The 650-nt window shown below is 36.2% G+C and overlaps 1 protein-coding gene across 1 annotated transcript in view; it reads left to right on the forward strand.

Moving 5' to 3' along the window:
• The first annotated feature begins 6 nt into the window (after window positions 1–6).
• Window positions 7–650, forward strand: part of tasora (transcription activation suppressor a) — a 22,151-nt gene continuing 21,507 nt past the window's right edge. The window contains exons 1-2 of the mRNA XM_020611125.1: window positions 7–22; window positions 491–563. The gene's annotated coding sequence lies outside the window, so the exon portion shown is untranslated. The remainder of the gene's footprint in view (window positions 23–490; window positions 564–650) is intronic.

The following is a 650-nucleotide window of genomic DNA, read 5'->3' on the forward strand; positions in this document are numbered from 1 at the left end:
CCTGCTGACTGATACTGTTAAGGTGAGATTAACACTGAGCTGTGCTGTTAATTATTTTCTAAAATGAGCACAATTCTGCATTTTTTTTCTTTTTGGCATTTATCACATGGCGTAGCGATCTTGTACCAGTCAATATTTTTATGAGAAGTAAATATTTCATGGATTTGAAAAAAAAAAATTGAGGTCAGTGTACTAATATGACTTAATTGAAAAAGAAACCAAACTACTTGTTTTTAGTAGTGTGCTAAATAAGGGGTTTAGAGAAGAGAGAACTTGGCATTGCCTGTTAACGGGGTGTTGAGTACAGGGCAATGTCACAGTTTGTTTTTTTTTATGCCTCGAGGACAAACCTGAATTTTCTCTGAACGAAGACTGACATGGTATTGAACATTTCAGACATGGACTGGAATAAATTAATCAGTCCACCCCTGTCTTTGAGCCTTATGCTCTAATATTGATACTTTATTTTTCTGACTTGTTTGTCTGCTAGCTATCCCAGCTCTGTGAGAAGGGGCTGTTTGTGGGTCAGAGCTGGGTGACGGTGCTGGGAAACCCCAATAAAGGTAAGACTGAACAGATACAGGCTCATACATAGCACAACATTCTTTTTTTTTTTTTTTTTAAACCTTTTTCTATCAGTTTTTTTTTAA

The sequence above is a fragment of the Monopterus albus genome, unplaced genomic scaffold, assembly GCF_001952655.1.
Source record: "Monopterus albus unplaced genomic scaffold, M_albus_1.0 scaffold110.1, whole genome shotgun sequence".
In the NCBI taxonomy this organism is placed as follows: Eukaryota; Metazoa; Chordata; class Actinopteri; order Synbranchiformes; family Synbranchidae; genus Monopterus; species Monopterus albus.